This window comes from Eleutherodactylus coqui, chromosome 3 (assembly GCF_035609145.1).
Source record: "Eleutherodactylus coqui strain aEleCoq1 chromosome 3, aEleCoq1.hap1, whole genome shotgun sequence".
Taxonomy (NCBI): Eukaryota; Metazoa; Chordata; class Amphibia; order Anura; family Eleutherodactylidae; genus Eleutherodactylus; species Eleutherodactylus coqui.
Genome location: NC_089839.1, coordinates 132742701 through 132769868, shown reverse-complemented (window position 1 = coordinate 132769868; position 27168 = coordinate 132742701). Strand labels below are relative to the sequence as shown.

The window sequence follows — 27168 nt, the reverse complement described above, 5'->3', positions numbered from 1 at the left end:
CACCCAGAACTTCTTTGGGTGGGGAGAACCACTGTGCCTCCACTCTTGACTGCTCCTTGGTTTCAGGGTCATACAAATAAATCCAGGTCTCATCCATAGTGACCAGTCAATCCAGGAAGTTCTTATCAGTAAGGACCCACTTTGCAGATAGCTTCTTCATGTTCAAATGTTCATGGATAATGACACAAACGCGTTCACAAGAAATCCTCATGAGGTCTGCTATTCCTTTAGCTGAAATTCGCCGATTCTCCAGTATGAGGTTGTGCACAGCATCGACGATCTCCGGAACAACAACCTCTCTCGGTCGTCCAGGACGTTTCTCATCATTGGTGCTGAAGTGGCCGTTATAAATTTGGCAACCCAGTTCTTAACTGTAAAATATGAAGGGCATTGATCCCCCAATGTCTGCGACATATCACCATGAATATCCTTCCCGGACTTTCCTTGAAACAGGAATTTTATCACTCCTCTGCTCTCATTTGCTGTGAATATCGCCTTAAACACCGCCATTTTGTTTTCCTGCGTGCCTAGATCACTGTTGCCATAAGCTACGAACACAACATTTTGAAAACCTATATTAGACACATAAGGCTTTCATGTGATGTAACATTCGTTACCATAGAAACAAAAAAAGAACACAAAGCCAAAGACTTATCAGCAGTCCCTTGTAAAGAAGCACCCTAAACACAGTAAAAGTGCCCATCTCAATAGTAATGCAACCCTCATACCCCCACTAAGTAATAGCGCCCCAAATAGGTCTTCACTCAGTAATAATGCCCCGTTTAGGCTCCCACTCAGTAATAAATGCTCTATCACAGTGATAATGCCCCTCACAGGCCCAAGCCCCCACTCAGTGGCGATGTCCCTCATATGCAGCCCCCACAATCCTCAGTAATGGTGCCCTTTATATATATAACTGAAAAGAAAATCATGGTAGGGCGATCATGTGAGTGCTGTGGCCAGTTTGCCGCTGCAGCGATTACGTGTGCTTGTCATATGATCACTCTACTGGATCTCAGTGGGTGAACAGTGTGGGTGTAGACTGCAGAGGGAGGAGTGACACGAGTAGGATTTTTTTTTCTTGGACATCTGACCAAATAATTTTTTTTTTTTATTTCCTCTTCTACACCTGCACCAGAACTCGACCGGCTCACCAGGAATTCTCCTGCCGTGTTGAATGGGCAATCTGCCCTTGTCAATGAGAGAGGGTATGTCATCCCCTTTCATATTTATGGCGTGCGTTTTTTTTTTTGAGCAGCTACACATGTAATCACTCCCTGTGTCCAATTAAGTCATTTATCTACATGACGCAAAGGTTTCTTCTGTATACTACTAGTATGTTTAGTTCTAGCAAATAGGTGACAATACGCACAGGTACACATAGACATAAGTTGCATTTATGAACTTTATATATATTGAACTTGCATTTTTCGTAGGAATTACACAGCTTAGACTAGGTTAACATCTGCTTTAGGTATCTCCATTCGGAGGTTCCGTCGCAGATCTGGCACAAAATGCCAGAAGAAAAAGTCCTGCATAAAAGGACTTTTTCATCCAGTAAAATGTTGAACAGAAGCCAAACGGACACTATTAAAAAGTCAAATGGGGTCCATATGGCGCCACGATGGAACCGTTCAGCCAGGGATTCCCCTTTCGTGTTCCTATAACGGAGCAGTAAAATGGGAAACCCCAACATGTGTGAACATAGCCTTAGGCTAGGTCAGATTTTAGCCAAAAACACAATTTTTAAACAATTATTGTAAAATGTTAAGTTTCTAATCAAAATTGCACAAAGGCGCGCATGAGATTAATTTACTGGGTGGCATTTTAATAATCTGGCAAGTGTTTTATTTCCAAAACTATATGGGTGTAGGAACATTTCTTTTCTTTTTTTTTCATAACTGAGGTTTTTTATGAATATTAACGATAATGATAATTATCCATTTAGTCGCATCCGACCTTCGGTCACTTTATGGATCAATGTTCTCCACGCATTCCTGTCTTTCACCACTTCTTTCAGTTCGGCGATTGACATGTTCATGGTGGCCTTGATTGTATCTAGGCATCTTGTTCTTTGGCGTCCTGATCTTGTCTTTCCACTGACTTTGCCAAGCATCAATACTGTTTCCAGTGACTTAGTGCGCATCACGTGGCCAAACAAAGAAACCTGCTGTTTGATGATTTTGGCCTTTAGTGATATTTTCGGTCTAACACTACCTTGTTCGTTGTCATGTCAGTCCAAGGTATCCGTAGCATTCTCCTCCAGCAGCAAAGTTCAAACGCATCAATTTTCCTTCTGTTTGTTTTCCTGAGCGTCCAACTTTCGCAATCATGCGTTATCATGGGAAAGACAATTACATTCAGGTTTTTTTTGCAATGCTAATAGGCTTGCTTTTCCAGATCTTTTCCATTCCTGGCATTGCATTCCTGCCAAGTGTAATCCGTCTCTTGATCTCAGGTCCAGATTGCCCGTTGAATCCAAGAAAGATGAAATCTTAGACTGACTCGACTTCTTTGTTGTTAATTATGTCCACTGTACCGTTGCCTACCGTGGTCATGATTTCCGTTTTCTTGCTGTTGAGGTGCAGTGCCATGTGTTCGCTTTCCTTTTGCACTCGTTGGATAAGTTATTTCAGGTCCTTTTCACTTTCTGCAAGCAGGGGGTGGTGTCATCTGCATATCAGAGGTTGTTGACATTTCCGACACTGGACGAATCAGAAATCTGAGTCAAAATCAGAGGACCGGTGATAGAATGCAGCCTTGCCATACGCCTTTCTCAATTCCGAACCAATTCGTGTTTCCATAAGCTGTCGTGACTGTTGCTTCTTGGTTATTGTAAAGTGACCTTATGAGCTGTTCAATATGCCCATTAGTTTCAGACACTTCCAAAGCTTGTCATGTTCAACACAATCAAATGCCTTGCTGTAGTCTATGAAACACATGTAAACAACCTTTTGATACTCTCAGGTCTTCTCCATGATCCAGCGCAGGTTCGCGATTTGGTCTCTGGTGCCACTTCCTTTGCGGAAGCCAGCTTGAACATCCAGCAGTTCCCGCTCAACAATTGTCAGTTGGTAGTTGTTTCAGGGCCCATGTGACGACTTCTTCCAAAATGCCTTGTTCTTGTTCTATTTGATGTATGTGATCCAATGGGTTGTCTGTCCGATTGCCTGCACATAGATCTGCTGTATATTCTCGCAACCTAAGCTTGATTTGATCTTCTTATTGTAATAATTTGCCATGTATATTAACTACACATAAATACACAAACAAAATTAATGCTTATCGATTACTGCTTCATTAAAGCAGTAAATAGTGCAGTTTAATTCAGAACACGAGATTTCATGGTCTAAAACTAATCTGAAGCCGTGGAGCATGGCAGGAGCTGAAAACCACAAATGCCTGTCCAACATTCTCAAAAAAAAGTGAAGATGTGGAACACTATGCAGCCTGTTATTTTTTAAATAGATCCCAGTGAACTAAAGATTTATTTGGGGAAAAGGGTGGCGAGCGAGTTTTAAAATAAAATCGGGATTTAGGTACAGGAGACAAATGTTATCCTGGATTATGAATCACAAGAAACTGTAACCCCTTCCCACTCCAGGACGTACATTTACGTCCTGGTGCGTCTATTAACCTTTTAAATGCTGCTGTCAATTCTGACAGCGGCATTAAAGCCTCCGCTGTTCGGAGGTCCGGTACGCCCCCCCCCCCCGCGGTGAGATCGGGGGAGCCGTACAGGTGTCATGGCTGCCAGGGGCCTTCTGAAAGGGATGGCTTGATAGGCTGCCTGTCAGAATGCAGTATTATGTAATGCTATAGCATCACGTCATACTGCAGGAGCGATCAAAGTATCGCATATTGTAGTCCTCCAGGGGGACTTAAAAGTAAAATTTAAAAAAAAAACAATAAAGTTTTTTTAATTGTAAAAAAAAAAAAAAAAAAAAAAAAAGGGATAAAACTTTAAATCCCCCCCCTTTTGCCATATCTATAATTAAAAAGTCTAAATAATAAAATAAAAATACATATTTGGTATCGCCACGTCCGTAAAAGTCCAATCTTTTAAAGTAGCACATTATTTACCCCGCACGGTGAACGTTGTCTGAAAAAATAAATAAATAAATAATGCCAGAAATGCACTGTCACCCTGTCTCCCAGAAAAAACGCAATAAAAAGCGATCAAAAAGTCGTATGTATTCTGAATTGGTACTAATGAAAAACAAAAAAAAGTTATTGCGCGCACAAGATGACCGCAGAAAATTTCAAAAAATTTTATGTCTTTGAAAAAAAAAATTTTTTAATTACTTAAAAAAAAAACAAACAAAAAAAAAACCTATGCAACTTTGGTATCGTAACAATCGTACTGACCCATACAATAAAGTTATCATGTCATTTTTGTTGCAGCTTGTGCGCCGTAGAAACAAGACGCACTGAAAGATAGCGGAATGCGGTTTTTTTTTTTCCACTTACTCCACTTAGAATTTTTTAAAAGTTTTTCAGTATATTATATGGTACATTAAATAGCACCATTAAAAACTACAACTTGTCCCACAAAAAACAAGCCCTCATACAGCGATGTCGATAGATAAAGGAGTTATGATCTTTTTTTTAAGGGGGGGGGGGGGGGGTGAGGAAAAAACGAAAATGGAGAAGAAAAAAAAGGGGACCGCGTCATGAAGGGGTTAAAGAATCCTTCGAAATAGTTTTTTGGGTCCTCTTCCGTGTACATGAGAACAAGTTCAAATCTTGTTAAATGGCAACTGGAAGTCCATTTTATCATATTATTATTGGAGGGCCTCCTGCCTCAACACATGAAACGTCGAAGCAATCCAAGAACTTATGCACTATTTTCTCTTTCTCTTGTTTACTTTTCCTCTTCTTCCTTCTCCTACTACTATGATTTCATCACTATGAGACCACTCAGTCTTTAGATTCCCATTTGGAGATCTCTTCACAATTGTGATTTCAGCTAGTGTTCTAGGTAACAGCTTGTTCTTCTAAGGCTATGCAATTCCCCTTATTATTGACATTTCTTTAGATTACCATGTCAAACTATGTTCTATATCTTCAACAAAAACCATTGAAATAATTTAAAAAAATCTATTGTCAACGATTTGCTGAAGATAATCAAAACTTTGTACATGTATTGTCCTAGATTGTGAACCACTTCTCATCACATTCTGCTGCGGAAACTTGAAAATTCAGGATTGAGGATTGTATTCTGTCTTCTTCAGTAATGAAAAACAAAATATAGGTACAGCAGAGTGAAAACTATTATTCTGAAAACTAAATTGTATTCTCCAAAACAGATGTGAAAGTTTTTCTTCCAAACACAATGGAGCTGAAGACAACACCCTGAGAACGAAGCCTTATGGTCCATTGGTGCGTATGACTAGAGGGGTCTTCTGACTTCAGCCACCATGAAATGATTAAAACAAAAAAAAAATTATACTCGTGTCTCTGATACCCCAATGCTCCAGCTCTGCTATGTTGTCATCACTTCATGTAACAGCAGGTGCAGGTTAGCAGCGTTGGACTAGAGGCAACATGAAATGGGGAGTAATGGCTATTTTGTTTTATACACCATTCCCTACCCTAGGAACACCATTCCTTAAATGTCAAAAAACCACTTTGATGAGGTTTAATATATTTTATAACCTAACCAAATTTTTTACTTCGATAACCTTGACGCCACAGCCTGTACCATAAAAATAGCAAAGAGCCCAAAAAGTAAATTTGCAGTTACATTTTAAAATGCTTATAAAAATGTTTAAAAAAGTGTTATCCCACAATCCAACATTTTTCTCAAAAGCCTACTACCTTCCCAATATTATAAATAGAATGCCAACTGAAAGTGTCATGTGCCTCCCTCCGATACACTCTGTTACTGCTGAAGCTTTCCTCACTTAGCAAACAGGGCGGTCCTTCTGCACAGCCCATGTGACCAGATGAACCACAGTTCCCAGAGGCGCCATCTATCTCCACCTCTGTGAATTTATTATTAACACTATCTGTGCACTGAGAAAGTTAACTCCTTACCTACCCGAACTTGTAAAATAATGGAAACCAGTATTTCTACAGTGAGAGAAGAAGGGAAGCCAGCCAGCACAGCTATTTGTCTAAACATAGTATATTGAAGGGTATTTTTAGCTTAAAACATGTGCTGTAGAACGAAAAGTCAGTTATATTGAAACTACAATCTGAGAAGAAAAAAACTCATGAAAATAATTTATATTACCAAGTTATGTAGAAAAAAAAAACAGCCATGTCCTGCAGGGTCTCGCAAAAAATTTCATTGTATCAAAAGCTTACCAGTTTTTCATTAAGGTAGGTTGCTCTCACACCTGTGTTAGGCCGGCTGCACACGACCGGGTGGGATTCCAGATGCAGGAGCCCGCAGCAGAATCAGACCCTGTGCCCAGCCAGCATCCGTGTGTACCCACTTTTTCTTTAAAGGCTGTACTGCGGATAGTCCGCACAGTGAGCTGTTGGACATGCACAGTTTTGTGTTGTTTTTTTAGATCCCGGCATTTCCTGCATCATCTCTAGGCGATGACGCGGAATCCGCGACCTTTCCGCAATGTCATTGTGTAAGGCCATGGGGGTTGGACAGCTTCTATTGTTCTAATACAGATCTTCCGCATGCAGGCGGCCCTAGGGTCAGTTCAGGGTTTTGTGTCTCTGCAAGGAAAGAAACTGAAAAAAACATCCATCTTTCCACATTGATTTAGAAAAAAAAAAATAAAAAGTTGTTAGGCTTACATTATTTCCTGTAAATGCTGCCATGTAACATGCAATGCTGCTGTAACATGGCAGCATTTAGATGTCATAACGTAAGGCTAAGAAGTATAGTAACCGTCAGGCAAAGGCTGCGCAGATTCCCGACAAGTGCAATTCAGGCAAGCGTGGTAGCCGGCCGGGCACTGACCTCATCGTCCTGGGCTCCGCATGACACCTCAGTCCCCGTCAGCACCTCTGACCGGGCTTTCAGCCCCGCAGCGCTGGCCGCATTGCTCGTCCGAGAGCGGCCGCTCATAAGAAATGACAGTAACTTCTGTTTCGGGTCCCTGCTGCCGCCACCGCACAGCGCTTCTACACTGAGGGGGCCTCCAGCTTCTGGCCGCACACCGCGGCTGGCTGGGAAGGCACTTGGTCCTGGGGGTGCGCGACTTCAGCGGCGTCAGCTGCATGGCTTCTATGTTAATTTTTAGTGCCCTTGCAGGACCTGCGGTGAAGACAGTGTTCAGCCAATCAGCTACAGGAGGCGTGACCCCCTGTCAATCTTGACTCCGCCAGGAATTCCTGGTGGTGTCAAGATACAATAATACCACACGGCTTTACTACTGATCTTACTGATGTCCCCAACCCAAGGGGCTTGTGGTGGAAGTCACCATAGAATATGAAGCTGCTAGCTGCTCTACTTAGATGCAACTGTCCAATCTTTACTGCAAGCGTGGAAGAATTCAAGAAAACAAAATTACAGTCAATAAACGTTGCTTCTTGATGCTGGAAACAAATCTGAGAAGCACAACTCTAGCAGAGAAGGCTGGAGGCATTTTTAAGCTGCTTCTAAATCCTAGACATGGTGATCCCAATGACAAAAGACTTTATTGCATTCCAAAACGATACCTTAAAACTAATCTAAGTGTGCTCTTGCGAGGCCTCGGGCAGCAGGTCTATCCTTTACGATGATTAGTTCTAGACATTCTAGTAAACGTAGGGTGGGGCAATAAGTCAAATCAATTCAATTATTTAATGCATTTGGCCACTTCATAATTTTGTCTTTGCACAAAATTGGAAACTCAATTTTATTCATATTTGTGAGCCCCGGCCTCATGTCGCTGTCATGTTTCCCTCCATGTCATGCATGCTGCTCTGTCTTCCTGTAGTAACAGTCAGCCTGGAGGTTGCTTCTTCCTATAGAGGCAGCTGGTGAAGGAAGTTCTCTCCTTTGTATGGAGACCCGGACGTGCTGCTTCTGCCAGACACAAATGGCACAGTCACTGCTCATGAGGGGCTCCTCAGGGCTCAGCACTCACTGGAGCTTTGCATCATCCCTTTTACAGTCCCCTGCAGGCCTGGGCTACACTACAGCACATGGCTGGTGGGCACAGGTGTAAGCCATTACCAATGACAACTACTGAACAGCGACCAAGCGTCTTGGGAAAGGAAGATAGGGGAGATGGCACTGAAGGCGACTGCGCAAAAGGTACGTTAATGTGAATGAGGAAGGGATAGTACCTGGGGGGCTGTGAAGACTGGAAGTTACATGGGGGCTATGACCAAGCAGTAAGTGGTACGCCTTGATGAATGGGGGGCGGGGGGGGGGGGGCTGGATAATATATGAAGGAAGGCTGTAAGTGAGGAGCAGTGAAGTGGATAGCACATTGGGGGTTACGATTACTGCGATAGAAGTTCTTCGTCCTCCTCTCCCTGGTAAGCGTTTGAATAGAAGCTGCCCCCCAAGAGAAAGGGGCTCTACCGAACCAGACTTCCATCCTGTGACTACTGAACTCTAATCATACCATGAATAGTGCATATCCCTATCTCTATCACATCAGCAGACCTACACATAGGATTATAAAGCTACCTTCACACGAGGCAATGGTATACTATATACTATCCTGTTATACTAATGGAATATGTGCATTTCTGCAGAGCTTTGTCACTTTCAAAATCCATACGGAATATCACCTGTATTACTTCACTGTCTCCCATTCTTTCAGATTAGGAGATAAATGTACACTCCTTATACTGAGAGTATATCACTTTATTGAACCCCATCCTTTATGTGTATGCAAATGAAGTTTGAATCCAACACAGCAATTCCTTAAAGGCAGACTGGAAGCACGTTTGAGCCCCAAAAGCTACATTATGGAGCTGTAGGGTAAGAGAAAAGTGGGTTCAGTGAGCTATATCTCATACGCACCGGGACCCCCATTCCAACGCTGTGTGCGCAAAGCGTGACTCTTTTCAGACGGTTATGTGCGCACTGTACCAATCATCTCTATTGGGCAGGGTGTGTAGAGACTTCAATGGAAGCTTCTGTGCGCGGCCCGCACTAAAATAGAACACGCTGTGATTTTCCCCCCACGAGCGGAAAAAGCGCTCTTGATTTCCTCTCATGGGCAGGGAAAAGCGATTTTCAATAGCATGTCTGTGGACAGCATTTGCTGCGGGATCCAGAGGTGCAAATATGCCCGTGTGCATTCGGCCCTAAATTTGTATACAAAAATAATCGATAATTTAATTTTAGGCCACATCGTCTGGTGCCAAGTAAAACGTTAGCAGGTATATTTTTATGGCCTCTGTAACCCTAAGAGTTCACACAGGGCAGAAATGCTATGGAATGTTTGCAGCATTTCCGCATAAAAATCTGTGCGTATCCACAAATCATTTACGTAGCTGCATCGCTTTTCCATGCCTCAGAATACATGGCGCAGCCAATGCACATGGGCACAGGCCCCCACAGCCTCTAGTTAGGTCCGAAACGCAAGTGGGATCAACTGACCAGGGGCTCAGCGCTTACTAGATCCAGGCTGCTGAGGTAAAGTGAAAGCTGCGCTGTGATTGCTGTGGGCAACAAAGATTTTCTTTCAGACAGCTTTCATAAGAGTGCGGTGCCGGACTACTTTTCCTTGTAAAGCGTTTCCTGGTATTAGTGTACCTTGACGCCACCGGAAGCTAGGAGTTTGACAGGAGCCTAACAATAAATGGTACCCTCACCCTAAGGTCCCCCGCTCACAGCTGGCGCCCTCACCGCTTGTGGTGCGCCGCCAGAACTGTCAGCCGCTGCCCCGCTCACAGCTGCCGGTCTCAGCGCTTCAGCTCCTGAGGAGGCAGTCTCAGCTCCGTTGACGCCACTCCCCCGCTGACAGCTGGCGCCCTAGAGCTTCTGCTCTACCGCCGTCACTGTCAGATCCCTGTCGACCGCTGGGCCGCTCACAGCTGCTGCTCTCAAAACTTCAGCTACTCCAGAAAGACTCTCAGATCCGTTGACACCGCTCCCCCAATTACAGCTGGCGCCCTCAGCGCTTGTGCTGCACTGCCAGCAGTGTCATATCTGTGCCGCCCGGTCTCCCGCTGGCTGCTTGCAGCTTCTGCGCTTCTGCTCCGCCGCCATGAAAGCTGCCTCAAGTGGGGTGAGAAGGCTGCCGCTGTGTGCTCCTGTCCCCCCAGCCCTGTCACCTCCCTGCAGAGGCTAGTATGTGCAACTTAAATCGGGTGGGACGGTTCTTGTGCTGCGCCGCTGGCGCTGAAGGTAAAGCACTTTAATGATGCTTTCGTCTCACCAGGGCCTGCTGTACATATTTTCCCTGTACTTTGGCCCCGGTGTATGTCTTTTCCGTGCATTTTTAGTGGACATTCAGGACCTGTTTGCAAGGCTGCTGTGCAGCCAATAAGTATCAGGGGGCGTAACCCCCCTGTCAATTTTGGCTCCACCAGGCCTTCCTGGTGGAGTCAAAATACACTAAGGGCTCCTTCCCACGGACGGATTTCCGCCGCATAATACGCTGCGAAAATCCGCCACGTTGCCCGCAGCTATTAGGTTCTATTGAACTTAACAGCTCAATGCTCACGGTGCGGAATTCCGCACCGTGAAATCACCCGACCTCACCCGCGGCATGCTCTATTTGCCGCGGGTGTACGCGCTGACGGCTTCCATTGCAGTCAATGGAAGCCGTCCCTCACGCTATCTTCCGCTGTAGCACACAGAGGAAGATAGCGTGAAACCACTGTGGGCGTGTCATATGACGCGGCCGGCGCGTCACACGCTCTATTGCGCATGCGCGCCAAAGCGTCATGCGGGACGGAAGGCTCCGGAGGTAAGTATTGGGGTCTCTGGGGGGCGCCGTGACGGGCTCCGCCGCGGAATTCTGCGGCGGAGCCTGTCATGGCCGTTTGCAGCCGGCCTAATACCGAGTTTCCCAATAGTACAATAAAAACAAATTAAATAAATAATGAAAACACAAGCAAAATATCACAGCTTTAGGCCACCTGCACACGAGCGGAAATTCTGCGGCGGAATTTCCGCCCCTAGAAGCTGCCATAGGATTTCATTAACAAACGCAATCATATGCAGACGGACGCGATTTGGCCGCGCAAAATCTGGTGCGGCAAACAAATCGCGGCATGCTCTATTTCTGTGCGGGGCTCGCAGACCGGCTGCCGGCCCCGCTCTGCGCATGCGCCAGCTGCCGGCACATGAAAGAGCCAGGGCCGCGGGAGAGGTGAGTGCCCGCGCTGCTCTCTGCAGACGCTTGGGTCGGGTCCCGCTGTGAGAATTCTCGCAGCCAGATCTGACCCGGCCGTCTGCAGGCGGCCTTAGGCAAGGCAGCCTTCACATTGGAGGTTCTACCGCAAATCTGGCACAAAATACTGGAAGAAATAGCGCTGCATAAAGGGCTTTTTCTTCCAGTAAAATTCCAGGCAGCTGAGCAGAAACTGAACTGACCTCCTTACAGTCAATGGGGTTTGTTCGGCGCTGTTCCGTTCTGTTATGAGGCAGATCTGTTAGCCCAGGGGATTCCTCTTTCCTGCTACCCGAACAGAGCAGGAAAATGGAACCGCCGATGCAAATGTGAAAGCCGCTTAAAATGCTCTGTCTAGCTAGTTGGGCTCTCTGCGATTACATCGAGAGACCCCGGCAATGCCACAGCGCGCTCCCTCTGTGAGCCCTTCCCATGCCGCGATCTACATAGATCGCGGCAGGGAAGGGGTTAACAGCAGGGGGCGCATCTCCGATGCACCCCCTTCTATTGCAGCCGGAGGCCGGCTATCAGTGACAGCCGGCTCCCGCTGTCGGATAGCGCAAGATCTCTTATGATCTTGCGCTATCCCTATGAAGTAAGGGTACGTCCAGTTGCTGGAAGTACCCCACCTCAAGGACGTACCCTTACGTCATATGGAGGGAAGGGGTTAATTGTCTTGTATATTTTTGTATCATCTGCAAATATTGATATTTTACTGTGCAGTCCCTCTATCAGGTCGTTGAAAAATATATTGAACAGAATGGGGCCTAATACTCCACCCTGTTGCACCCCCACTAGCAACGGTGGCCCAATCAGAGTATGAACCATTTATTACCACCCTCTGCTTTTTATCTCTGAGCCAGTTGTTTACCCAACTACACACGTTTTCACCCAATCCAAGCTGTCTTATTTTATATATCAGCCTATTACGCGGCACGGTGTCAAATGCTTTAGAGAAGTCCAGATACACAAGATCTATAGACTCTCCCAGGTCCAGCCTAGAACTTACTTCATCATAGAAGTTGATCGGATTGGTCTGACATGATCGACCCCTCATGAACCCATGCTGATGAGGAGTTATACCATTGTTTTCCTTGAGGTATTCTAAGATGACATCTCATAAACCCCTAAAATATTTTTCCAATTATTGAAGTGACATTTACCGGCCTGTAGGTACCAGGCTCTCTTCTTGATCCCTTTTTATACATTGGAATCGCATTGCAATGCGCCAATCTAGTGGTACAATCCCGGTATCTATAGTGTCCATAAATATAAGAAATAGCGGTCTAGCTATCATGTCACTTAGTTCCCTTAAAACCCTTGGGTGTATTCCATCAGGGCCTGGTGACTTATCAATGTTAATCCTCTTTAACAGACTCTGCACTTCCTCCTGTGTTAGGCATGCAATATTTAGCAGGGGGGTCGTTTTATTTCCCAGCATCTCGTGTGACATTTCTTTTTCATTCGTGAATATACTTGAAAAGAAACTAATATAATAGATTTTCCCCCACCACCACCATTGTCTTCTATGGTTTCTCCATTATTTCTTAAAGGGCCAGTACTTTCAGTGCAAATCCTTTTACTGTTTATATAATTGAAGAATAGTTTCGGGTTGTTTTTGCTCTCTTTGGCAATCAGTCTTTCTCCCTCCTCCTTAGCAATTTTGCTTTTTTCCCTGTATTATTTTAGCACTTCTTTGCTGCCTCCCAGTAACCCGTCAACCTGATCTGCGATGTGTCAAACTTGAGCGCCAGGAAGACAGCACACCGTTCGACAATTCCGGTCTTTGTGGCCTATCTGTCCCCCTTATAATTGAGTCCCCCACCACTAGGACCTGTCTAGCCTGCCCTGCGCTCCCCTTCTCACTGGAACAGTCATCTCCCTGGCGTTCAGAGGGCATGTCGTGCTGCACATTTTCTGGTGGAGGGATACCTGTGAGTGGCGCGACTCAGTTATTCATCCTGCAGACTGTAGCAGCAGGTAAGGAGGCAGCGTGGACCATTTCCCCATCATTTAATGTTTATTTCTTTTCGTGAAATAATCTAAACAATAGTTTGATGAGGAGTGAATTGAGGACAGATCAGCAGTTATACTAATAGATCTCAAGTGAGCAAATCCCCTCAAAAGACATGTCAGCCCAGGCCAAGCACAGAAATCATCATCTCGGGGTCACAACATCCCTGAAGATCTCCACGAGTCCTTTCAAGTCTGTCTAAATAAATATTTGTTTTCTTTTTAAAGCTCTGACTGCGATATTGCCAGCCAGGGCGGTGGAGTCGCTACACCAAACCTCCAACCCCTTCATATACGACTCATGTTTTTTAAGGGATACATTTATTACATTAAAATGGTAACATTTGGCTTTTATCATGATAACACATGAAATATATTTATTGGAATACAATTTTCTGTTGCTGTCTCCACATCCTAGTTATAAATGTTTCCGCTAAATAGGGGGCCTAGATGAATAGAACGTATATTTATAGGACATTCTAAAACTTTCCTAAATTCCTATAAAAGAAAATATGCAACAAACTCTGCATTGAATTATTTACACCATAGTTATATCATATATACACCAGAGTCGGAATTTGGTACATTTATACTGACTCCACCACAATGGAACTCTCCACCACATTGTTGCCAGTTTATCTCAACTGGACCTGCCTTCAGGAGGGATTCATAGTATGCGGAAAACATGATTTTCCAAACCAAAGAGGTTTATATGAACAGCAGCAATCTAGCTTCTAGCTTTGGACCGCTGCTTAGTACAACAGGGCAGCGCAAATCCCAGGAGAAATCCAACGTGCCGAATAACTGAATTCTATCCTTTTGGATTGGTTTCTATTGAAGTAAAAGTGCTTTTCCAGCTCTAATAAATTGATGGCCTATCCTCCGCCGATCAGCTACCGATGACCTTTTACGAGGACAGCTCATCAATTTTTTTAAGAGCGCAAGTTCACGTGGAAATGGTGCGAATTTCCGTGGCAGAAAACCTGCACCAAAATCTACGTCAGCATCAGATCAGCGGCAGATTTCACTACTTCAATTGAAAGGGTGAAATCTGCTCTGGATCCACACCAAACATACATCGTTATTTATGCAGAACTTCCACCATGGAAAGTTGGCACCATTTCCGCTGTGTGTGAACACAATTATCAAATAATGCTATAGGGTATCAAAAAAAATTGGGTCCTAAAGTCTGATTTTTGTCTTCCTCTGCAAGTAGAGATGGAAGAAATGGATGTGTGACTTGCTATGGTGGCTAAAGGGGTATTCAGCATAGGCCATAAATGTCTGATGGTATGGGTCCGAGGGGTGGGACACGCATCTTATCTCTAGCATGATGAGTCCCCACCAGCTACCACCCTGTGCTATGCTATTTCCAAACTGCTTTCCCATGAAGTCCCCATTAAGGGCAAATTCACTTCTAGTGGAAATGGTGCGAACTGGACGACAAAGTGCGGTGCCGGTCGTTCTGTGAGAGTATGCAAGCTGTAATGAAAAGCGATGGTTTCATGGAATCATTAGTGTTTAGTGATGAAGCCGCCTTCCAACTTTGGGGCAACAACCGTAAAGTCAGAATGTGGGGGAGGTGAATTCCACCCGTCTGCATGGAACACATGCGCAGCTCTCCCAAGGTGAAGGAGTTTTGCACTATAACCTGTAGGAAAGTGTCTGGCCCCTTCTTTTTCCATGAGGAAACAATCTGAGATTTCATACCTGGAGGCTACAGATATGGCTCTTTCTGCCGCAGCCGGAAAAGGCAGGAAATCCCTACAAGACGGGACGTACCCCGATTGTCACAATGAGGTCACGATTGGCCGCGCAGGTGGTGACCATAGTGAACTTCTTCCTCGGCCTCCACGTTCCCCGGACCTTACACCTTATGAATGGAGTCTACTTACCCCTCGCAACGCCTGCCATGATCTGCGAGAACACGGAGGCCATTGCATCAATCGTGCTACGCAAAAAACGTGTATGGCAGTGACAAAGGCGGCCACAATGAACACTGATGTGGAAGGCATTTTTGATGTTCTACGACAAACTTTTTGAGTTTCTGTTCCCATTGATACCAAATTTCTGCATCTGGGTGTCAATAAGTTTCAGTTATTCAGTTATGGAGGGGGGGATCATTTGTGATATATTATATACACTCCATGTATTGTATGCCGTGAGCCCAGATCAGACTACCAATTACTCTAAAGGGGGTCTGGGGGTTCTGGTGGCTTTTTTCATTCAGTACCTACAATGAAACCTCTGAGAAAACCACCCAAAATTGCTGTGAATGCTGATTTTCTGTGGGGGAGGAATTCTGTTAAAATCTCTCCTGGAATGATCTGCTCTACACGGGGAGGGTCTCAGAGAAAACACATTATTTTAATAGACATTTCACTACAGATCCGTGAATTATCGTGACGCCCTGGACGCGGTTTTCTCCGCACGGCTGACGGCACAAAGTATTTTGCCTAAAAAAAAAAACAAAATGTGCTCCGACTGTAAGAATCTTAGCGTCTGACTGGGACACATTGTACCCAGAACCTGCGGAGCGTCGGAAGGGACAGCGCAGACAATGGATGACATCATCAGGAAGACATGAATATTACATTATCAGTGTGCAGGCCAGTGCAGTGCATGTCTAGCCCATGCTAAGCGAACGCCATACATGTACAGCATCAAGCAGTAGCCAGCACTCACTGTACAGGTGACACCAGAGGACAATAGATGGAGTAGCTGGGTTCACATTGATGCAGTTTTCGCAGTCATCGACTTCCAATGGTAAAGAGCAATAAGGTAGGTAGCGGCGAGAATAATGCGGGGAGGAGGACGACCACCGGGGACCCCGCAGCCCCTGCAGATATGGGGACAAGCAGTAACATGTATCAGCCGGCGGAGGGGCCAACATGCCGCTGCCCTGCGGACGGGGACAGCTCTCCGCATCGCACGGACTGAGTGACGTCCGCACCACACTGCTACACGAACGGACGGGCACGTAAACAGACATGTTTGCTCCTTACCTCCCTGCACAGCGGCTCTCCTCTGCCGTCGTCTATGCGGGGCCTACCTCACCGCCCCCTCCCTCACCTCCTCCTGCTCGCGGCACACGTGATCAGGGTCACATGACTGCGCTCTGCCACTTCCCCGCGCTGGTCGTGTGTGACTGGAATGAGAGAGACGTGATGTCAAGGCGGCACTGTGGGCCCTCCTGTCACCTCCCATAGAACACTGCGAAGGGCCATGTTGCCCCTGACAACCAGTGTGAGCGCAGGCATTGTGTTGTATGCGGTCGTGGAAGGCCTGCTGTGCAATGCCATGACTGACGGGCACACTGGACTCTGCTGCCATGCCCAAGCTCATCCGGTTTTGCCTATAATAAACCCTTTTATCTTGTTGCTGGTGCTCGGGCTCGTTCACACAGGAGTGTGCGGCTGTCGGCCATGAGCATGTAGCACATCCGCAGGTCACATTATGCTGCAGCCTTCTGTCTGTCCAAACCAACCCCTAAATGTAACTCTGCAGGCTTCCTGCCCGTTTGCTTCCCAATGATTACAATGCGCTATTCCGATGCTGCGTTGTTTTCATGTGACAGGAAGGCAATAATGACGCCACGCCAGAATCTTCCGGAACTTCTTAAGCAAGCCTTGGTGGACCGTGAGGGATGTCTGAGAGGACGGGCCTGATGGAAGGTCCCATGATGGCCGAGTTTCAGTTTCCTCACAGAAGGCACATTGTTTTCTCCTAGAATTTTAGGATGTTTGAATCCATCCAGGTCCCGATGTCCACGGGCCGGTTGGAATTGTGGAATCTTCAATTGGAGCCGCTCATAGGGAGACATGGGCGTCTGCAGCTTAATTAAAGCTTTCGGATTTGTTTTGCAGACCTTCTGGTCCGGAAAACAAATAAATCACAGCATGCTTCATTTTGCTGATCATCCCGCACAGAAGTCAATGGAAGCCATACAATCCACAATTCAATTGTGGATGGGCCGTAGGAAAGCAGGAGTTAAAAAAAATAAAAAGTACTGCGCATGCACATGGTGCCCCGGCTGGCGCGCCTGCGGGCATTCTCAGTATAGAAGAAAGAAGATCCGCACAGGTGAAAAAAATGTCCTTGGCCGCGGGCAGGGTCGGGTCCCACTGTGGGCTACCGTGGGCGGAATCTGACCCGCCTGTGGACATGAGGCTTTACCCTCTATCTGCTGCAGGTTTCCAGTGGCAGAGGAAGGAAAGCAGCCCCAGAGCATCACCGAGCCACCGCCATGTTTCAGTTTAGGCAGGATGCTTCATTCTTCTTTCCCCAAACACACTGCTGATCCATAGGGCTGACACCCAGCAAGTATGGTGTACGGCCCCCCTTAATTTATGTCGAGCCATTCACAATACGCCCAGGGGTCAGACGCTGACCCCAGTTAGTGTTCCACAATGCCCAGAGGGTATTCCACTTGAAAAGGGTTCCAAAACACAAAACTGTACAGAGGCAGATTGACTCTTCTGTGTTAAAGCAAGCAGGAGAACAGCCCAATGACCTAAATTAATATCTGCTAGTCTCTGCTCTGAGATCTACTGGTTGATCACGATCTACTATTTGGCAAATCACCCAAGGAGTAATACCCAATAAACTTTGATTTTTACAAAACTTTGCACATTTGTTCAATAATGTCTAGAAAAATCTCAATTTTCTGACCCATTGGGTCACAGGATCAAGAAACACAGGCCAATTTTTCAAAGGTCACTAAGACCCATAACTTTTTGATAATTCATATCTCAGAAAATATTTGGTGTAGGAAGATGTGCAAGGTGTCATTCGCTTTGTAATAATATGTAGAGATAACAGGTTGCTGACATTGCCATTTCAACACGAGTTACAGTTAAAAAAAAACGAAAAAAATTATCCAAACTTTTTTGGAAAGAAAAAAATAAAAAGTGTATAGCTTGTGACAATGTCTGCGTAGGGAGGGGGAGGTTAGTGACGACACAGCGGCACACTCAGTCCATATAAAAGTCCAAATCACTATTTTCTTGAACATTCAGCAATAACATCCAGTGGAAATCACCCACCACTGGCAGCACATATACTTTGTGCAATCAGCAAAACAAGCTTTTGCCTGTGAAGGCACTAACTAAACAGTAGTACTCTCACTTACTACCGTGTTTCCCTGAAAATAGGGCACCCCTGAAAGTAAGACATTTGAAGAAGTCCCAAATATAAGGCCCCCCCCTCCGATAGTAAGGCATAGTAACGTGTGTTTGTATGTAAGCATGCCCGCCGAACAGAACACTAGAGCATACAGCTGTGATGCTTTTTAGCCCGCCGCCGCTGTCCCCTACCTTCACCGTCCGTTGCAGAGCAGCTGCATGCAGGACATGAAGACAGTCACCTGCTGCCGATCCCGATGTTCCCTTCCACGGCCATCGCTTGTAAATGTGCAGGCATGTCAAGAGACCCGTCCCCTGCTGCCATCCCTGTTGTCTCCTACTGTCAGATGTATCGGTAGATCTGCAGACAGTCTGCCGTTACCCTGTCCTTGCTGTGCTGTACGAGTGTGCTGTCGTGAGCTCCCCCTGCTGGCCGGAAAATGCCATACTGTACTTTCTGTTCCTGCTGTACGCATCTGCTGTGATGAGCTCCCCCTGGTGGCCGGAAGCTGCAATACCATCCCTGATTACAAGTGTTCATTTTTTTGTTAAACAATAAATGTGAATTCTTCTTCATTGAAAAATAAGACACCCCCTGAAAAGAAGAAATAGCGTATATTTGGGAGCAAAAAATTAACATAAGACGCGTCTTATTTTCGGGGAAACAGGGTTCTAACGTGCAGCAATGGTCAGCAAACAGCAGAAGTCTATCGTGGTCTTTCAATTACTGCACTGTTCTGGCTTGCAGCTTTTCAGCTTGGCTCTCAGCAAGGGACTGAATGTGCCTGGAGTTTAAGGCCTCATGTCCTCGGGCCCACACAATTTCCCCGTTCAGAATCCTGCAGCGAATTCTACCCGACCCGCAGACATGAAGCCAAAAAATACTCACTGGATCTTCTTTCTTCTGCCCGGCGGATGTGCTCGGGACACCAGCGGCGTGCCCGGCGCATGCGCTATGCCATCTTTTTTTTTTTTAAACTCCTGCTTTCCCACGGTACGGACGCAGTGACAGCTGCATCTGTGCCGCGAATCCGGACCGCTTCCATTGGCTTCAATGGAAGCCATCCATGTGGGACAACCGCACAAAATGGAGCATGCTGCAGGGAAAAACTGACAACCGCAGATATTTAATTACCTGTGGGTGCACAATGATTCCTTATGGCTGCGGATCGCACACGTGGGAGACCCACGTGGTTTTGGTAATTCTATTTTCCCCGTGGACATTGAGCCTTAAAGGGGTTGTCCCGCGAAACAAAGTGGGGGTATACACTTCTGTATGGCCATATTAATGCACTTTGTAATGTACATTGTGCATTAATTATGAGCCATACAGAAGTTATTCACTTACCTGTTCCGTTGCTGGCGTCCCCGTCTCCATGGTGCCGTCTAATTTTCAGCGTCTAATCGCCCGATTAGACGCGCTTGCGCAGTCCGGTCTTCTCCCTTCTCTTGGGTCTCGGCAGCAGCGGAGTTCTGGCTCCGCCCCCTTCTACGCATCATCGCGTAGCTCCGCCCCATCACGTGTGCCGATTCCAGCCAATCAGGAGGCTGGAATAGGCAATGGAACGCACAGAAGACCTGCGGTCCACCATGGGTGAAGATTCCGGCGGCCATCTTCGCAAGGTAAGTAAGAAGTCACCGGAGCGCGGGGATTTGGGTAAGTACTATCTGGTTTGTTTTTTTTATCCCTGCATCGGGTTTGTCTCGCGCCAAACGGGGGGGCTATTGAAAAAAAAAAAAAAACGTTTCGGCGCGGGACAACCCCTTTAAGCTCCTCCAGACACACCCACACAGCTGTCCCTGCTGATTAGCACACCTTCCAGTAAACAGAAGGCCTGTTTACAGCCCCCTGCTGGCCAATCTGTGTACCGCCTTTATATACATATAAATGCCCCATACACTGAAGTTTATTACCACAGGATTTCAGGAAGGCGTTCTTTGTAGTTTTTGAGAAAAAAAATTCTTAACCTCTTACTGTCAATAAAATGAAGCATTGTTAATGGCAGGTGATAGATAAATATAGGGTTGTGGGAAATCTTTGAAATTTGTGTAATATCTGTATATACTATATTTTTCTGAACTTAAGGCTGGACTCACACAGGCATATGGGCAAAACCGCACGTATTAGCCAACGTATTTACACCATGAACACTGCGCTTTCATGTGTGTTATTACGCATTTTGCTGTACTTTTTGCACTGTCGGGGACATTTCACATGGGCGCGAGGCACACCCATGTCTTGATATAAAAAGCTATGTAACCTAATTAGTTTCAGATGTGTTTATCGTGAAATCGCACACTAAAAACAGAGCATGCTGCTTTTTTTTTAGCGCACGCAGAAACAAAAATGAGAGTAAAGCCATTCAAATCAATGGATTTTATTATCCACGTATTGTGCGTCCAAATATATCCGTGTGAGTCTGCCCTAATACACATTTTTTAGCAAGAAATCTTTCTAAAGTGTTCCTGCACTTTATAGTCTGAATGGCAACCCTCACTCTCTGTCTGTTCCGTGTCCAGCCAAGTGCAGAATCAAAGTGCTAATGACTATTTGTCCGTCAGTCCGTGTGTGCTGTTTGAGTTACATACAGGGCCTAACAGCACCTGTGATGATAGAATTCTAAAAAGCACCACAGTAGAAAAAAAAAAAAGTTTCAAGATATCATTCCGGGCTAAAAACTTTCATCTTTATTCATAGTATTCGCAGATAAAAGCAGAGCGCGCCGTTTCGGCCAATGCAGCGGCCTTTGTCAAGCTAATATGTAAGAGGACAGACCACACATATAAATACAAATCCCAACACAAATCAGAGAAAATCACAAGAACACACCCCACATTACATACATCTCATTGGAGTGTTGGAAGAGGCACCAGCTGGAGAGGCTGAAGCAATCACTGTTTGTCATGATGTCCGGCAACATCGGCGTCATCTGCATGACGGATGACGTGATTCTTGGGAGAGTACACAAAACCCGCGTATGCGCATCAGAAGCCCCATGGAAACAGCATCTCACGGAATCAAAATACGTCAGAGGGACGTGGAAAGAACCCAGGACACCTGCGGATGCGCAGTGAATAATTACTGCCGAAATACCCATAACAGATGCTGTATGGCTCTGAAAAAAAATATCACCCAATGTACGGGAGTTCAATCAAGGCAGAGCCTACTAAAAGTAAGGCTAGGGCACAAAAAACTTGTTGCTGGGCCAAATTAATAAGGCAACGAAAGGCCAATGTATAACACTGGAGTATTCCCAGATAGTAGATAGCTCTTGAATACATTATCTCACTGAAAATGCTAGAACTATGTAAAAGGGAAATAGGTCAGTGTATAAAAAAGTCCCACAATTGTTCCAGATATCACAATACCTAAACACGATCAATCATAATATTATTAAATATCATTTTATTGAGCATATACAAAGATCAGAATAAAACTTATATAGAAAAATCCTTTCAAAAAAGCTTTTTAAGGTAATGAAACAAAATAAATGTGAACAACCCGGTTTCTCTAGAGCCGCAGACCCGAAAAGAATCAAAATGCGACAGTGAAATATCGCCACAAAGCCGCAAAACTCCACTGCAGGTGCCTCTCCAACAAAAGAAAAGAAAAATCAATACATTTTAAAACATTACAAATTTAAAATGATCACAAACTCTTCTTAAAAAAAGGGTGCTGTGTTATACTCAATATTTAATCCCCCAGGCTGGAGGGTATCCAGCCTGAAGATCCACTGTAGCTGTAAATATTTTAGTCTGCCTACCAACACCTATGTATTGCTGGAAGGCAGCCCGTTACTTAGGTACCAGAGTAATCTAAAAATGGTTTTTGGAAGAGATGCATCAGTCAGGAATCATTGATACCAAGTTGCGTGACTTTTTATGTCCTAAATTCTCCAGGACCCCAAAATTATACTCTCTCCCCAAGATTCATAAGGACCTCTCCAATCCTCCAGGACGTCCTATCATCTTGGGGAGAGGGTCCCTATTTAACAACGCTTCTAGATTTCTCGACAGAGTCCTGAGGAACTATGTAACGGAAGCAAAATTTTACATCCGTGACACCACAGATTTTCACAATGGTGTCCTGTACAGAGAGAGATGCAACACAGCCATGGGAACCAATGTGGCCCCCACCTTTGCCGGCCTCTATATGAATATGGTGGAAGATAAGTACATATATACTTCCCCAGCATGGAGTAAGGTCCAGGTCTGGTGGAGGTATATCGATGACATCTTTATTAGGAGAGGTAAAGAATTCGAATTGCTTGAATTCCACCAATAGATCAACCATATTTTTCAAGAACTGAAGTTCACCGTTGTTTATTCGTGTCATCAAATACAGTTCTTGGACGTGATGGTCACTGCATCAGACGGCTTCCTTAGGGCTGATCTCTTTTTTTAAGCCGACTGACAGCAATAACCTGCTGGATTATCGTAGCCACCATCGACCCAGGATGATTCGTTCGGTACCCTGGAGCCAGTTGTTTACACTTCGACAATCAAGTGCAATTGATGTGTAAGAAATTTCTTAGCAGGGGTTATCTGAAATCCTTAACCCTTTCCAATCCAATTTGTATCCTGGTTTGCCTAGGGGGCTTATTCTTTTTCTGCCGTTATACAATGGCGCTATATGCTGGCTAAAGCCAGTACTGCATGAGGTGACACGTTGGATAGGCTCCGACAGCAGAGAGGCTGGCAATATACAGTAAGAGAACCCCGGCGAATGTCTTCCAACATCAGAGCTGTACAGCCTTAAATCATAATGTCTTTAGACGTCAGACAGTGGATTGGAAAGGATTAATGGATGGTCTTTCAGCTAAAATACACACAGCATCACGTGATCTGGCACTTCGAGACAATAATAGGGTGACACAGTTGACACGTGGGCCCTTTGTTTCGGTTTTTGGCTCAGTTAGTGGAAGATAAATACCAGTATGTACAAGTGTGCAGGAAGATATGTACAAATGTGCAAGATATAAACCAGTATGTACACGTGTGCAGGAAATACATACCAGCATGTGCAAGTGTGCAGGAAGATATGTACCAGTGTGCAGGAAGATATGTGCAAGTTATATATACCAGTATCCACAAGTGTGCAGGAAGATATGTGCCAGCAAGTGTGCAGGAAGATATGGACAAGTGTGCAAGATATATATACTAGTATATACAGGTGTGCAGGAGATATATATACCAGTATGCACAAGTGTGCAGGAAGATATGTACAAATGTGCAAGATATATATACCAGTATGTATAAGTATGCAGGAAGATATATATCAGTATGTACAAGTGTTCAGGAAGATTTGTTCCAGCATGTGCAAGTTTGCAGGAAGACAAATACCAATATATAAAAGTGTGCAGGAAGATAAATACCAATATGTGAAAGTGTGCAGGAAGATATGTACACGCGTGCAGGAGAGATATATACCAGTGTGTACAAGTGTGCAGGAAAATATGTACCAGTATGTACAAGTGTGCAAGAGATATATACCAGTATGTACAAGTGTGGAAGAAGATATGTACCAGTATGTACAAGTGTGGAAGAAGATAAATTCCAGTAAGTACAAGTGTGCAAGATATATACCAGTATGTGCAAGTGTGCAGGAAGATAAGTACCAATGTGTGACAGTGTGCAAGAAGATAAATACCAATATGTGAAAGTGTGCAGGAAAATATATAGAAGTGTGCAAGAGATATATACCAGTTCTAGCCGATATACCCGGCTGCGCCCGAGTTAATTTGGTACTGGTGTTTATCTAGTGTTCACACGGAAAATCTTATGAAGTTGTGGTTACTTTAGAGATACCGAGGAAAAAAATATGTTCACCATTTTGCATGGTTCTTTGCATTACCCAGGAAACACCATGTGGAGGTAACCATGCGACGTTTCCTTCATATAAAATGACATCAGGAAGTGAGAAAATTAGATTACGTACGTAAAATTTGGACGCTAATTCTTTTGCGCTTAGAATTGCATAATCGAGTTGGGACCCATTACCTTTTCCTATTTATGACATAATCAATGCTCGTGCCAAATTTCAAGTTTCTATGACATCAGGAAGTTGGAGAATTAGTGGCGAGTGAGTCAATGAGTCAGTCAGTCAGTCAGTGAATCAGTGAGGGCTTTCATCTTTATATATAGATATAGATGTACAAGTGTGCAAGAAGATATGTACCAGTATTTACAAGTGTGCAGCAAGATAAATTCCAGTAAGTACAAGTGTGCAGGAAGATATGTACCAGCATGTGCAAGTGTGCAGGAAGATACATACCAGTATATATCTTCAGTACAGTATGTACAAGTGTGCATGAGATATATATACCAGTATGTGCAAGTGTGCAGGAAGATGCATACCAGTATGTGCAAGTGTGCAGGAAGATGCATAACAGTATGTACAAGTGTGCAGGAAGATACATAGCAGTATGTGCAAGTGTGCAGGAAGATACATAGCAGTATGTGCAAGTGTGCAGGAAGATACATAGCAGTATGTGCAAGTGTGCAGGAAGATACATAGCAGCATGTGCAAGTGTGCAGGAAGATACATAGCAGTATGTGCAAGTGTGCAGGAAGATACATAGCAGTATGTGCAAGTGTGCAAGATATATAAATACAAGTAGGTGCAAGTGTGCATGAAAATATATACCAGTATGTGCAAGTGTGCAGAAGAGGTATATCCTAGTATGTACAAGTGTGCATGAAATATATACCAGCATGTACAAGTGTGCAGGTACTATATACCAGAATATACAAGTGTGCAGAAAGTATATACTAGTACAGTGGTGGCAAACCTATGGCACGCGTGCCAGAGGCGGCACTCAGAGCCTTCCCAGCTGGCACTCCCCACCGTCGGCCGCTCACCACATTAGTAAATACCGGCAGGGGTGCTGCAGCTCCCCTGCTGGTATTCACTCAGCAGTGCTGCTAGGGGAGCTGATCCCGGCGCACAGTGTGATGTCAGTGTGCAGCCGGGATCCTCCTCCCCCCTTCTCTGACGTCTCCTACTTGGAGGTGTCCAGCAGCACGTCACATTGTGCTCCTAGGATCAGTGGCAGCAACAGCGCCAAGCAGAGGAGGTGGGGGGGATTTGGGTCTCAGAGGGGGGGGGCACTATTACTACAGGGGCCACTGTGGGATGTCGCTATTACTACTTGGGGCCACTGTGGGATGTCACTATTACTACTGGCTACTGTGGGATGTCACTATTACTACTGGGGACGCTGTAAAGTGTCACTATTACTACTGGGGACCACTGTACGGTGACACTATTACTGCGGAGGCCGCTGTGGGATGTCACTATTACTACTGGGGGCTGCTGTGGGATGTCACTATTACTACTGGGCTGATGTGGGATGTCACTATTACTACTGGGGCCACCGTGGGATGTCAAAATTACCACTGAGACCACTGTGTGGTGTCACTATTACTACTGGGGGGCCACTGTGGGATGTCACTATTACAACTGGGGCCACGGTGCGGTGTCACTATTACCACTAAAGCTGCTCTGGGGGGGGTTACCCTTACTGCTGGGGCTGCTCGGGGGGCGGGGAGGGGGGGCAATATCACTGCTGGGATATGTTTACATGAGGTGGAAATGCTGCAGAATGTCCTCAGCGGAAATTTCCGTGGCAAATTCCACAGCATTTCTGCATCCAAAAGGTCTATTTTGAAACAACCTTGTCCTTTTAAGAACGACGGAGGTAAACATCATGTCGTGATAAGCCCCGCCCCCTTGCGTGTTGGCACTTTACAATAAATAAGTGGGTTTTGAGTTGCAGTTTGGACACTCAGTCTCTAAAAGGTTCGCCATCACTGTACTAGTATGTACAGATGTGCAGGAAGATATATACCAGTATGTACAAGTCTGCAAGATATTTATCAGTATGTACAAGTCTGCAAGATATTTATCAGTACGTACAAGTGATATATATATTGTAGTAGTGCAGTACACAGAAGGGCCTATAGAGGGCCAGAGACAGGACTTCTGGTGCGAGGGTTAAAGGGGTTGTCCCGCGATAGCAAGTGGGGTTAAGCACTTCTGTATGGCCATATTAATGCACTTTGTAATATACATCGTGCATTAAATATTGGCCATACAGAAGTTATACATTTACCCCCTCCGGTGCTGGCGTCCCCGTCTCCATGGCGTCAACCAAAGCTGCCTTCTCCCTGGATTAGACGCGCAGAAGACCTGTGCGGCGCGAGCACGCCGGAGCGGCCCCTTCAGCGCAAGCGCGTCTAATCCAGGGAGAAGGCAGCTTTGGTCGGCGCCATGGAGACGGGGACGCCAGCACCGGAGGGGGTAAGTGTATAACTTCTGTATGGCCAATATTTCATGCACGAAGTATATTACAAAGTGCATTAATATGGCCATACAGAAGTGCTTAACCCCACTTGCTATCGCGGGACAACCCCTTTAACCAAGGGGTGGAGCAGGAACAAGATAAAAAGCCAGTTCCTACCAAGGAGAGGGAGAGAGGGCCAGCGCAGCATAGGAAGGTGCTGCAGGCTGGTGGCCTGAAAAGGCAAAGAGTCCGACAGGGATGACGCCCCTGGACTCCCACCCAAGTTGGGGTGGTTATGGACATTGAGGTGATTCGTTGTGATGTGCTGTGATAAATAAACGCTGGCAGGAGCCAGACAAAGAGATACGCTACTCCTGAGCCATGTTTACCCGTGTGGTGCGCCATTTCTGGTACGAGAGATCAGCGATCCCGAGGCAAGACTACACCCCTTGCTACAATATATTATATATATATATATATATATATATATATATA

The 27168-nt window shown here is 45.3% G+C and overlaps 1 protein-coding gene across 2 annotated transcripts in view; it reads right to left on the bottom strand.

Annotated features, from left to right (window-relative positions):
• The window catches only part of TULP4 (TUB like protein 4), a 248843-nt gene extending 232493 nt beyond the window's left edge, over window positions 1-16350 (bottom strand). For both annotated transcript variants that reach the window (XM_066596090.1, XM_066596091.1), the window contains exon 1: window positions 16271-16350. The gene's annotated coding sequence lies outside the window, so the exon portion shown is untranslated. The remainder of the gene's footprint in view (window positions 1-16270) is intronic.
• Window positions 16351-27168: the final 10818 nt, after the last annotated feature.